Source organism: Odocoileus virginianus, chromosome 22 (assembly GCF_023699985.2).
Source record: "Odocoileus virginianus isolate 20LAN1187 ecotype Illinois chromosome 22, Ovbor_1.2, whole genome shotgun sequence".
NCBI classification, from domain to species: domain Eukaryota; kingdom Metazoa; phylum Chordata; class Mammalia; order Artiodactyla; family Cervidae; genus Odocoileus; species Odocoileus virginianus.
The window spans coordinates 9,965,646-9,979,225 of record NC_069695.1 but is presented as its reverse complement, the minus strand read 5'-3'; positions in this window follow the sequence as shown (position 1 = coordinate 9,979,225).

The following is a 13,580-nucleotide window of genomic DNA, read 5'->3' as shown; positions in this document are numbered from 1 at the left end:
CAGCCATGCACTCCCTGAGAACTGAGCTCTGCTCTTTGCTTCTCCTGTATTTTATTCTTAGCTGTGTCATTTCCTTGGGTTTACCTCTTTTTCTCCTTTTCTTTCATTCCTAAGAAGAGCAAGTATGACCCATTTATACATTTCTTTATTGTTGTTGTCTAAATATCATCAGTCCAATTAGTAATCACACACTCCATCTGTTACACAAAGCAAGTCGATCAAGGAGCAATGGACTGCGTTCCAGTTACCCAACAGTTGGGAAAATGAACTACTTACAAGGCTTTTTAAAAATAATTTTTTCTTTTTATAAAATAATAAATGTTCATGATAGAACTTGGCAACATATATGAATAGTCCTAAAACCCTTTTGTTGGTAATGTCTGATGGTGCATTTGGTTGTACGAATGTTGTCTTACCGAGAACATCTTCCTCTCTACATGGTGTCCACGGGAGAAAAATGCGTGGAAGAAAGAAGGCCAGGAAGGCCCTCCTTCCTGCTCGGAGGGGCGCCGGCTCTGATGGGGGGGTGGGGGGCGGGCGCTGGGTCTAAGTCTGACGCTGGACTTAGGCTGGAGCGCATGGAATGCTCCTTCTTCTGAAAATAACTGGGCTTAAACAGCTTTGCACCAACGCAGACTATAAACTGCTTCATCTGGGGCCTCCAGTCCTGAGCCCAAGGGGAGTATCAGCTGCCCCTATTGTAGCCAGGGGGAGAGAGGAGTCAGGACAGGGCCCCTGAGGCCCCAGGCTCGGCCTGCTCTGGTAGGCGGTGGCCTTGGGTCCCGCGGTGGTGCTGCATGGCATCCCACCCCAGCCGCCAGTTGTTGTTTAGTTGCTCAGTCATGTCTGATTCTTTTGCAACCCCAGGGATTGTCATCTGCCAGGCTCCTCTGTCCATGGGATTCTCCAGGCAAGAATGCTGAAGTGGGTTGCCATTTCTTTCCCCAGGGGGTCTTCCTGACCCAGGGTTCCTGCACTGGCAGGCAGATTCTTTACTGTTGAGTCCCCAGGGAAGCCCCAGCTACCTGTGCTGGCCCAGAAAACAAGGCCCCTAAGAGAACTTAGATCTGATGGATGCCGAGCCCTCCTGGCCTCTTGGGGGTGGTGACGGGAGAAAAGGGAGGGGTGGGAAGAGAAGAGGAGAGGACGTTCCCCCCCCAAAAGACCTTCACCTTTGACCCCACAGCCCCTCTCCAGGGATTGTGTCTGAGGAAATGATCAGGTACATGTGAAAGCCTTGGCTATAAGAATGGCCATTACAGCATTACTCGTGATATTTAAAGTAATTCAGATGTTAAGTGTTAAATAAATTATGGAAACTAAATTATGAGGCTCTTAAAGGCAGACTCTACTTATCGAAGTTAGGGTCCCTGATCCTGTCAAAGCCATTTTCAAGAAGTTCAGCTCATAGCTCAAGAATACTAATTTTTCTAAATTTCACAGGATTAATCCATTTCCCCCACAAGGAAAACATCAGAAAAAAGACCAGTGAAATGCCTTTCACAGATCCAAAGAGCAGTGAAAAAGCCAAAAATAATACTGACATTTGGAGCTGGACAGGACTTTAGAGATCATTCGGTCCAATACTTCTCACTGTGCAGATGATACAAAATTGAGTCCCTGTTGAGGGGACATGAGCAACTTGATTTGGAGTCAGGATCATATTCTTTTTCTTGGGTGTCCCCCCACCCTTGGACGCCGCCTTCTGCCCCTCTGAGGCATTTACATTCTGGGAGGGATTTGGATCTGACCTTTCCAGTTGGTGTAACCTCTGTTTAAATTTGGCATTCAAATAAAGTTGCTCAATTCAGCAAATAGAAATAAGGACACCCAGTAAAATTCGAATATCAGATAAATAACAAAAGTTTTTTAGTATAGGTACGTCCTATGCGTACTTTTATTGTTTATCTGATATTCGAATTTTACTGGGTGTCCTTATTTCTATTTGCTGAATTGAGCAACTCTATTTGAATGCCAAATTTAATCAGAGGTTATATCAACTGGAAATGTCTGATCCCAATCCCTCCCAGAATGTAAATGCCTCACAGGGGCTCCTTCTTGGGTAGGGGGCACCTGAGAAAAGGAATCTGATCCTGACTCCATCTCAAGTCAGTCATGTCCCCTTAACAGGGACTCAATTTTGTATCATCTGCACAATATATACTGGGCTTCCCTTGTGGCTCAGCTGGTAAAGAATCTGCCTGCAATGTTGGAGACCTGTGTTCAATCCCTGGGTTGGGAAGATCCCCTGGAGAAGGGAAAGCCTACCCACTCCAGTATTCTGGCCTGGAGAATTCCATGGACTGTATAGACCACGGGTCCACAAAGAGTCAGACGCAACTGAGCGAGTTTCGTTTTCACTTTCACATATAAACTAGAAATAGATTTGTTTATATATATATGTATACATATATATATATAAACATATATGTTATATGTAGGCTTCCCAGGTGGCACTAGTGGTAAAGAACCTAGCTGCCAATGCAGGAGATGTAAGAGACATGGGTTCGATCCCTGGGTCAGGAAGAGCCCCTGGAGAAGGCATAGCAACCCTATCTACTATTCTTGCCTGGAGAATCCCATGGATAGGAGAGCCTGGAGGGCTACAGTCCACAGGGTTGCAAAGAATCGGACATGACTACTTAGCACACACGCATATACTTTTAGTATATATGTGTATGCTAAAAATTATCTAACATTCAAATTTTACTGGCTATTTATTTTTAAAAACTTTGTAAGTTTTTATTTGCTAAATCTGGCAACCCCACATGCAAAAAGAGATAGGAGTAAAAGGTTGTTAGCATAAGAAAGGATGAGCCATTTCAATTTTTTGGATTTTACAGATGAAAAAACTGATGAACAAAGAGAAACTGTGACTTTTTCAAGGTTCTGAAGCTGTTGGACCACGTTCAGATCAGAAATCAGAGTGATGACTTCCAACCTGTGACTCTTTTAAGAATGAAATTCCAAGGAGATGGTCTCCTGTTCAGTCAGTCCCTCTCCACACGTCTCCTAGGCTACAACCTCACAGTGAGAACTTTCCAGGTTGCCAACACAACTTGTCCAGCACAGCATGCTGGGAAGATCTTTTAGAACAGTGGTTCTCAGATGCCAGCCTGCATCAGAATCCCCAGGAGGGGTTCACAGATTGCTGGCTCCCACCTCCAGAGTTTCTGATGCTGGAGGTCTGGGGTGGCCCTAGACTTTGCATTTCTAATATTTTTATGGGTGATGCTGATGCTCTGGGAACCACAGTGGAGAATCACTTCTTATTCTACAGGGGTTCCTTGATTAAACAAGAAAAGATAAAATCCTTATGTTGGGTAATTGTGGATGTCAGTTATTTAAAATCGTATCCTGTGTGTTATGAATGACACTGGTTTTAGTGGCAAAACTGATTTAAAGTGATTTGCTGAGCTGAGACCAGTACGACTGGACTAGAGCAATGAATTACATGATTATGAGACAAATTTAGCTGGCAAGGGGAAGAGGGAGTAGGGAACAATAATTAGTTTCAGGAATGAGGAACCACGTGAACAATTTGAAAATGCGCTGTAGTCAAAATGTTCTGTGACTATTTCATACCTTTTGTTTTTTCCCCTCAAACTTAGCTATCCAATTAGGTGACTAATTGCAGCTGAATGAGACATTTTGTTGAGATCATTATGGCCCAAATGCAAAATTTTTAGGCCTTTGTTCAGTAACTTTTGTGGGAACTGAGCGCCCTATTTCCACTCATCCCAGCTGCAGTGTCCAGTATGGTTTCTTGTGGCCCCTTCCTGCTTCTCACCCACCACGGGGCCTTCTGGACTGTCCCCTGAACAACAACCTCATTGTCACGCCTCTCTTGGCTGCTGAAAGAAACCATCGAACGGAAGTTTCCAGATCTCCCCTTCTCATCCTCATCCTCCTCCAGTTGGCCTACCGCAGCCCTGAGCTCCAAGGCTGAGAAGTCAAATCCATGGTCAGCATCTTCTCACCTCGTCTCTTTGCATTTAGTAAGGCACATATGCCATGATTATTTGACCTTGTGCCAAATGACATAGCTCAATTCTAAAATTACTAGAAAATGCTATTTTAAAAAATTGTATTTTGGGGGGGTGCTGGGCTGGATCCTAGTTGCATGGGCCCTTCTCTAGTGGTAGGCTCGGGCTTAGTTGCCCCAGGGCATGTGGGATCTTAAGTTTCCCACCAGGGATTGAACCTGTGTCCTCTGCACTAGAAGGCAGATTCTTAGCCACTTGACTACCAGAGAAATCAGCCCCACCACCCCCCCAAATCATATTGTGTCTTGAAACTGAGGGGTCTGCTAGATACATTGTCATGGGAAAAGCAGTCTTTCTGGGAAACTCAGGTAGCCACGGTGGAATTCCATGGATGAAGTTTCACTGGAAACTGTCCACGGCAACAAATAAAGAGCAAGGGGGGAACAAGCCACACCAGCCGGTGGCTGAGCTGAAGAGTGGTATCCTCAAGGCTTATGGGTCCCAGAAGCACATCCCCAACTCGCCTGAAGGCAGAGGCCCACGGTCCCTTGTAGCTGGGAGCTAAAAACAAAGGGAATTGGTTCCCTAAATTAACTGCAGCCCAACAGCTCTCCCAGGTAACGAGAGTGGCACCTCACCTTCGTGGCAATGGCAATAAAAGCACATTTCAGATTTCAGCTGGATATTAAGAAAACAGAAAATAGAATGAACTCCTCCAGGGATAGATGTATGGTAGGCAATTTAATATACGGTTCTGATTTCCTCTCTACCTCTCAAATATGCCTGTGACTCCCAGCAGGGAACTTGGTGGAGGTTAGGGATAAAGGCTCGTGATATAGCCTGATAAATAAGACCATAGTGAGAAACAGCATTGGTGTGCGGGATTACAGCAGTGAAACGTGAGGCGGGCGTGTCCCTCAGACTTGCTCGCTGCTCTGTTGCCATGTTTCAGAGGCTTCAGGGAGCTGGGTGAATAGTCTTGGGCAGGGGTTGGGCCAAGGCATGCTATTCAGAAGGCCACTATCAATCATTGGTCAAATTGATCTGCAACTCAGCAGTAAGGCTGGGCAACCAGTCACGTGGTAATGGGATTTTATTTTTTTCTGAGTTCAGAAGCTGAGGAAATTAAATAGTTTACTCAAGATCCAGAGGCTCTAAGTGTCAGAGTCAGACTTGAACTGAGGTCTCTCTACCCATCTCATCTGTGGTCCATGCCAGCCCTTTCTTGTGTAGGAAGAGTAGTTTAATACAGATTAAAAAAAAAAGACAAAAGAAGGGAGTTGATCTTTGTGTTCACAATTAAAGAAAAGGATCAGAATACAGCCCTTCTAATGGTAACTGGTCTGAAGATCCTATGGATAGAGGAGGTAAGAGAGGGCACAAGATGGAGGAAGCAGAGTGGCCTGAAGCACAAAGACCCAGAGGGTAGGAAGGCAAAGGGAAGAAATGATGCTGAAAATTGCAGCAAATGTGTGTGTGTGTGTGTGCATGAGCATGCACACGTGTGCACACATACACTATGTGACAGGCACTCTTCTAAGTGCTTTACCTATAAAGGTATTTACAGTTCATAATCCTATGAGGTAGGTAGGTGATCAGATATTCGGTGGTCAATTATTAATATTTTTGTCATTTTACAAATGAGGAACTCAAAGCACAAAGTAATTAGCTTGTCCAAGGTCACACCACTTGACCACACTGCCAGTTAGTAGTGGAGCTTGTATTTGAACCTGTGGAATTTGGGTCCACCCTCTGTGCGCTACCTCTGTGCTACTCCAGCCCTCCCAATGAGTAAGTCAGCTCTGAGAATACCGTGGACATAGAAAGAATACAGACCATCGTGAGATCTAGGTGAAAATGGTCCAGGTGGGACTGGTTGTCAAAGAGGAGCAGTGCAGGCTGAGCTCAGCTGATGGAGCAGAGTGATGCCTCCCTTAACCAAGGCTTGGAGCTAGTGTGTCCGAGTAGGAGGTGGATTTGGACCCTGCTCTGGCCTCACGTGAGCTCGGTCATCTTGGACAAATCACATAGGATCTTTAGACTTGGATTCTTTTAAGTGAGGAATCCAGTAGAACCCTTATAATATTATTAGGCAAGTGGTAATTAAACAACATTGCCTTTTTGTTACCCCTAGGGATGTTTAATGGTGTTTCACAGAAAGTATCTTGGAATTGAGTAACTGGGGATCAAATTTTGGATCCCTCTCTAATCCAGGAAATTCTTCTCCCCAAGAGAGATTTTGAACATTCATTCCATTACCACTATGGGCAGAAAATGCTGGTCCTGCAGAGAGCAAGAGTCAGCAAAGAATACAGAGACCCAAATCATCCATATTAGACAATCATAGAGGCACTACTTTGTTTATTAATGGAGCAGGCAGCCAGCATCTCCTGGAACGTACTGGTGGGAACAGTCTTTGTAGAAACCATTTGATGAAGTTTAAGTGGAAGTCTACTCACATGTCATGGTGGGAAACTTATTCAGTTCAGTTCAGTTTAGTTCAGTCCAGTCACTCAGTCATGTCTGACTCTTTGCGACCCCATGAACTGCAGCATGCCAGGCCTCCCTGTCCATCACCAACTCCCGGACTTTACCCAAACTCATGTCCATTGAGTCGGTGATGCCATCCAACCATCTCATCCTTTGTCTTCCCCTTTTCCTCCCGCCCTCAATCTTTCCCAGCATCAGGGTCTTTTCCAGTGAGTCAGCTCTTCACATCAGGTGGCCAAAGTATTGGAGTTTCAGCTTCAACATCAGTCCTTCCAATGAACACCCAGGACTGATGTCCTTTAGGATGGACTGGTTGGATCTCCTTGCAGTCCAAGGGACTCTCAAGAGTCTTCTCCAACACCACAGTTCAAAAGCATCAATTCTTTCGGTGCTCAGCTTTCTTTATAGTCCAACTCTCACATCCATACATGATCACTGGAAAAACCATAGCCTTGACTAGATGGACCTTTGTTGACAAAGTAATGTCTCTGCTTTTTAATATGCTATCTAGGTCAGTCATAACTTTCCTTCCAAGGAGTAAGCATCTTTTAATTTCATGGCTGCAATCACCATCTGCAGTAATTTTGGAGCCCCCCAAAATAAAGCCAGCCACTGTTTCCCCTGTTTCCCCATCTATTTGCCATGAAGTGATGGGACCGGATGCCATGATATTAGGAGCTTTAAGCCAACTTTTTCACTCTTGAGGGCTTAGCCTAAAGCAGGAAATAGGCATCTCAATACAGCAGTAGAGCAGACATGCATATATAACAACTGTCTCAGATTGGCCCAACAGGACATGGTCTTGGCTGCACTGATTAAGGCCTAGCTCTTGTGAGAAAGAGCTACAGAATGGTGTCAGGACTCATGGTTCCTTTCATAGTCCTTTTGTATGTAGTCATATAAAAATCTGTATATCAGTTCATCTATAAGTATATGCTCTTCAAGTATATGCTTGTCTATAGTGTATGCTAGTCCCTTTGATGTCAAGCCTCAAGTTAAAGAAACCAGCCTGGAATGTTGAATGTAGCTATCTGGACTTGGTGAACCCTATTACATGCACACTTTTGTGCCTGGAGTTGATAAAAGAGGCAAGTGGCACCCTTAAAAAATTCTTTATTGTTAAGATTCATTTATATATACCTATGTGGCACTAGTGGTAAAGAATCCACCTGCCAAGGCAGGAGATGAAAGAGATGTAGTTTTGATCCTTGGGTTGAGAAGATACCCTGGAGTAAGAAATGGCCACCCAGTATTCTTGCCTGGAAAATTCCATGGACAGAGGAGCCTGGTGGGCTACAGTCCATGGGGCCACAAAGAAGCAGACACAACTGAGCAACTGAGCATACACACACACATATGTATATATGTGTGTATATATATACACATATATATGATTTTAAAATATATGAAAAGCTCTTACAGTAGTGTTTTGTCCAAAATAGGTACTTTTTGCCTGTAAGTCTCTCAGACAGCACCATTTCCTAAGAACCTTAGGTCTGTAGAAGACTGTATTTGACTTGATGGAAATTACAGAGGAAAATTGGACAGACAAACCATAGTTGATCACACATCTGCATCACCATTAATGGCTTGCTGGGGTGATCAGAGAGGAAGAGCCCACTGAAAACCTTCAAGGATGTTCTGTCGGTGAAGTGTGGATGGAAGACTATGAACTGATAAGAAAGGAGGGATTCAGGTTTGGAGAATGGGATACGAATCCATTGAGGACACATACCCTGAATTCTAGCAGAGGAGGAGATATTGGGTTGGCTCAAAAGTTTCATTCTGCTTTTTCTGTAAACATCTTATGGAAAAACCTGATTGAACTTTTGAAACAACCTAATAGAATAAAACATGGACAGGGTGGCAGCTGGGTAAGAAGAGGAATCATTGGCTGAGATAATTAGAACGTGCGGTTGGGCCATGTGGTCAGGTAGTATACTGAGAAGATGCCTCCAGCAGGATCAGGAATAATCTGTTCCTCAAACAGAGCAGGAAGATAGGTTTCCTACCAGAGCTATGTGCAGGAGAGTGACACACATTTCCTGGGTGAAAGGAGGAGAAGACACAAAAGGAGCGGAAAAGAACTCGCAGAAGTTTCTGCAGTAGAATGGAGCTGTCGTCTTGGGGCAGATGGTGTGTCCCTGGCTATGGGAAAGCATAGAGCTGAGACCAGAAGATGTCCCAGAAAAAGACAGCCAAGCGCATGTGTGCCGCGTGCTCCTGTTGGATGCTTCAAATGCGGAACACTGGGTTTTTATCCTGGAGCACCAGCACCCAGCCAGCAAGCCAGATCCTGAGAGCCAAGACGGACATACACATAGATGAGGAAGAAAAGGCAAGACAATGCGGGATCAAATCCAGTGAGTGGTGCTCGGAGGATGAGGCCAAAGGAAGCCTGCAGGACAAGAGACAAGAGGAAGCAGTGCATGCATGACTTCCCTTTTAAAGGAAGGGACAGGAAAATGGGCAAGAAAAGAATGTCATTCTGCTTGACCTTTCAGTTCTCTAAAACCAGTGGGTCTCAAACTTGAACATGCATGAGAATCGCCTGGAGGACTTGGATTAACAAGTTGTATTACAACTGTGTTAAAACACAGATTCCTGGGCTCCAAACCCAGAATTTCCAATTTAGTAGACTGGGAATGGGACCTGAGAATTAGCATTTCTCACCTTTTCCCAGATGACAATGATGTTGCTGGTCTGAGGACCATGCTTTGAAGACCATGGAGCTGAAACAGTGGTGAGGAAGAGTTTGGAGTTTCATTTTGCAAACTTGGTGCATCAGTGCCCTTCAGAAAAACCAGAATTAGGCTTGGTTAGGGTCAGGAACAAGAAAAGCTTACACCAGTGTGGTCCTGGGGAGGAAGATGCCAAGGATGCAAAGTCCCAAGCTGACTCAGTTAGCGGAAAGAGGAGGACAAGCCAGGCCTCTGCTCAGTCAGCCAGGGAGACCAGACAGACACAGGGTCTGCTTGTGCACTTGGAGTCAAGGGACATTTGAGAAAGGGTCTCTGAGACCAAAGATTTCTTCCATTGCCTTCTCAATAGATGTCTGAAATATTAGTGTTATGGTTCCATCTAAAGCAACAACAAGACCTCTGGGCATTACCTTCTGAACTTGCAAAGAATTCAACCAGAGTGAAGTCTATAAATCTTTGTCTAACTCCAATTCTGCCTTGCACTGGTGAACTCTGTCCTCCTCCAGCTCACGGTCTCCACTTCAGGACCCGGCACTGTTACCATCTGAGCTCCTGACACCTGAGGGCCTTTGAGGCTGAGATTCCATCTACTCCAATTTATTGCACCTCCCACACCTGAGGATCAGTGATTTACACATAATACATTCTTATAAATCAGTTCAGTCCAGTTGCTCAGTCATCTCCAACTCTTTGTGACCCCATGGACTGCAGCACGCCAGGCCTCCCTGTCCATCACCAACTCCCAGAGTTTACTCAAACTCATGTCCATTGAATTGGTGATGCCATTCAACCATCTCATCCTCTGTTGTCCACTTCTCCCGCTTTCAGTCTTTCCCAGCATCAGGGTCTTTTCCAATGAGTCTGTTCTTCGCATCAGGTGGCCAAAGTATTGGAGTTTCAGCTTCAACATCAGCCCTTCCAATGAATATTCAGGACTGATTTCCTTTGGAATGGACTTGTTGGGTCTCCTTGCTGTCCAAGGGACTCTCAAGAGTCTTCTCCAACACCACAGTTCAAAAGCATCAATTCTTCTGTGCTCAGCTTTCTTTATAATCCAACTCTCACATCCATACATGACTACTGGAAAAACCATAGCCTTGACTAGACAGACCTTTTTGGCAAAGTTCTTATAAATAGTTAACAGTTATTCAATATGAATAGGGCTTTCCTTGTGCCTCAGACAGTAAAGAATCTGCCTGCCATGCAATAGACTTGGGTTTGATACCTGGATTGGGAAGATGCCCTGGAGAAGAGAATGGTTACCCACTCCAGTATTCTTGCCTGGATAATCCCATGGACAGAGGAGCTTGGCAGGCTGCAGTCCATGGGGTCACAGAATTAGACACGACTGAGCAACTAAGCATGAGCAATATGAATAATTAATAGTTTTCAAATTAAATACACAGGGAATGCTTTCATACGATGATCTCATTTTAAACTGTTATTTATTTTTATTTTTACAGTGTTTTCTTGAAGCATAGTTGATTTACAGTGTTGTGTTGTTTTCAGCTATACAGCAAAGTGATTCAGTTATACATATATATATATATTCTTTTTCAGATTCTTTTCCATTACAGGTTATTACAAGATATTGAATATAGTTCCCTGTGCTATATAGTAGGTCCTTATTGTTTATCTATTTTATATATAGTAGTGTGTATCTGTTAACCCCAAATTCCTCATTTATCCCTACCTCCCTCCCTTCGCCTTTGGTAACCATAGGTTGTTTTCTATGTCTGTGAGTGTTTCTGTTTTGTAAATAAGTTCTGAACTCTTTCTTTTAAGCACATATACCTGCAGCACAGTTTCATGTATAGCAAGTTGAATTTGATGTTGCCATTGGCTTCTGGGCCCACTTCTGACAGTGAGAAGCTGGGGAACCTTTGTCTCCCTCAGGTTATTTGATTCCCTGTGAGTCAGCTGGAGAAACTTACCTGGTTTATCTCAGGATTGCACAAGAGGAGGCTCAAGTGAGATGGATGAGAAGTGCTTTGAAGCTTTTAGGAAAGGTACCAATACAAGGGGCCTAATTAGATGTGGCTTCTCTCTCCATTGTTCCCTCTGGTGTACATGCTTGGTTGGTGAACTCTGATCTAGTCACTGGATGACAAATGCAAATGCACAAGACAAAGACACTCCTACCCTGTCCTTGAGAAAGGAGATCAACTCACTTTGAAGCTCTTCAGGGAAAAAGTCTGTATGCGAATTCAGAGCAGGTTGCAGATCCCTTGATACCTGATGATAAATGTAATAGACCCTTATCAAAGGGGGAGCAGAGGTCATGCAACATTGAGTCGTCATCCAACAGTAGCACTTGCTGCGAGGATCCTTTTGGAACGAAGCAAATCATCATTAACTCTCAAGAAGTTTAACATGCCACTCTAGCGAAACTACATCTCTCTTGTGTTACAGCGGTGCAGCTGATTTTTCAGACCAAAGTATAGGACCTTATATTCAGTTCAGTTCAGTTCAGTCACTCAGTCATGGCTGACTCTTTGCAACCCTGTGGACTGCCGTATGCCAGGCTTTCCTGTCCATCCATCCCCAACTCCTTGAGTTTACTCAAACTCATGTCTATTGAATTGGTGATGCCATCCAACCATCTCATCCTCTGTCATCCCCTTCTCCTCCTACCTTCAATCTTTCCCAGCATCAGGGTCTTTTCCAATGAGTCAGTTCTTCCCATCAGGTGGCCAAAGTATTGGAGTTTCAGCTTCAGCATCAGTCCTTCCAATGAATGTTCAGGACTGATTTTCTTTAGGATGGGCTGGTTGGATCTCCTTGCTTAATTTTATTCAGTTTTGCCCTTTGGAAAATATAAACAAATATGGGCTCAGTGCAAGGATAGCTAAATTTCATGGTGACAGTTTGGGGACCAGAGCTGGCTGAAGCAAAAGCCCTGAGGAATGTCTCTGGAATTCTTTCTCCAGGTGGGGATCTTGCAGATGCTTTTGCATGGATGCTCTTAGATGTTCAAAGTGTCCAACACTTTGTAGCAACCCAGATCCATCACCAACAGTATAATCCTATTTCCCAGCCCAGAATCCCTACTAAGGTAGAAAATGAGGTTAGGGTTTCCATTCAGGTCCTATGGTCACTCCTTCCTTTACGCTCAATGCCCACAAACCATGCCTTTCATCATCTGAATTGACATCAAACTCAGCCTGTTTCCAGTCTTTCGGCACTTCGTCCCTCCTTGCACATCCTCAGAAATTAGAGCTGTGGCCGATCCATCTTCTTTATGAGTCCTTTCATTTCCCCGGGAGGCAGCCCACCTTGGCTGGGAGGCTTGAGGTACTTGGCCCAGTTCATCACTTTTCAGATATGCTCTTCACTCATCTCTGATCGCCTGGCCTTACGCTTGTTTGTTCTGCCCTTTGCAGTCTGAGGCTTGTTCTCTTTGATGGAGAAAGCTGAAGCAAATGGGGAAGGATTAAGAGTCTATTTGCTCAATGTCACTCTGGCACATCATTTTTAGTTTCAGACAGCTTAGGGAAACAATTCTGCAGCATCGCTCCCTGATACTTGTTTTCTGCAGGGAAACCAGAATTATGTCAGACTCTCAGAAAACCTGTGACGTTGATGAAGGTTATCTGTAGCCATCCTCCATCTTCTGTATTAGCTCCCACTTCCCCCCAGCTGGGGCCACTCCATCTGGTGCCTAGCCTCTTTGGGTTTTCTGTCCTGCCTTTGGGGATCCTGCCTGGCACACACTCAAACTAAAATAACAGAGGGGTCTTCAGTAACAGAGCTAGAGGTGATGTAGAAAACAGACATTCTCTTTAGCATTATAATGTCCAGGAAATAAGTTGGCACGGGGCTAACCTTGGCAGAATGGAAGATCTGGTTGCTAACCTGTATCTTTCCCTGAAGTTAGATCATGATGCAGGTCTGTCACCTCTCCCCTCCCTTCTTCATCTCTTCCCACTGCTGGACGCCACTTGGTAGTGATAATGGATGAAACTGAATGATTGACAGTTGACACTGGCAACCTAGCCCAAGAGGACATGGGGCTCCAGAGTCGACTGGGGATGGATGAGGACTATGGGAGGAACAAAAGAATTCACAGTGACTCAGAGGCTGAGGGAAACGAGGTACAAGAGAACCAAGGAGGATTCCAGGAACAGATGTTTCTCTGCTCCCAACAAGGGGGTGGCCATTTGGGGAATCTGAGAGTCTAGAGAAAAGACTGAATTGATTGAACAGTCTGACAGTTCAATTGAACAGAAGGGATACTCCACTCCCTAAATTCCACTGTTTGGGGAAGGCTGTGGAAATGAAATGAGTAATGAAGGACTGCTCATACATACATTCTTCTAGGATCCTGAGTATGCTTGGCTGGCTCAGAATAGGGTTCCTTGCTGATGGATGCCTCATCCTCACTCCCATGGCCCCACATTGC